We start from the raw sequence: 470 nt of genomic DNA, 5'->3' as shown, positions 1-470 counted from the left end.
CTTTGGTTTCCAAGAAGCATATCTAAATTTTTTTTACCACTTTTGAACTTTGCTACATCACATTTTAGTGCATAAGTTTCCTTTTTCAGATTCTCATTTGTGTCTTTAAGAGACTCATGTTTCAAATTAATCTCATCATACATCAGGCATTTTTCTTCTAAAAGTTTCTTAGTACTAATTAACTGTTTGAGTACATTCACATATTCATCATGAAGTTCATTGAATGCATCATGTAATTCATTATAAGATGGATTTGATTTAGAACTTACCTCACTGTCAGAATCTGATTCTGTGTTGGCCATACGACAAAGATTAGCTTCTTCATCTTCTGAAGATGCAGATGACTCTTCATCATTATCGTTCCAGGCAATGTAAGCTTTTCTGGTCTTAGAAGGTGGTTGATTGCCTTTAGCCTTCGAAGTTTTGTATTTGTTTTGTAGTTGGAAGCACTCAGATTTGATGTGTCCTGT

Source organism: Cicer arietinum, chromosome 1, assembly GCF_000331145.2.
Source record: "Cicer arietinum cultivar CDC Frontier isolate Library 1 chromosome 1, Cicar.CDCFrontier_v2.0, whole genome shotgun sequence".
NCBI lineage: Eukaryota > Viridiplantae > Streptophyta > Magnoliopsida > Fabales > Fabaceae > Cicer > Cicer arietinum.
This window is presented reverse-complemented; position numbering follows the sequence as displayed.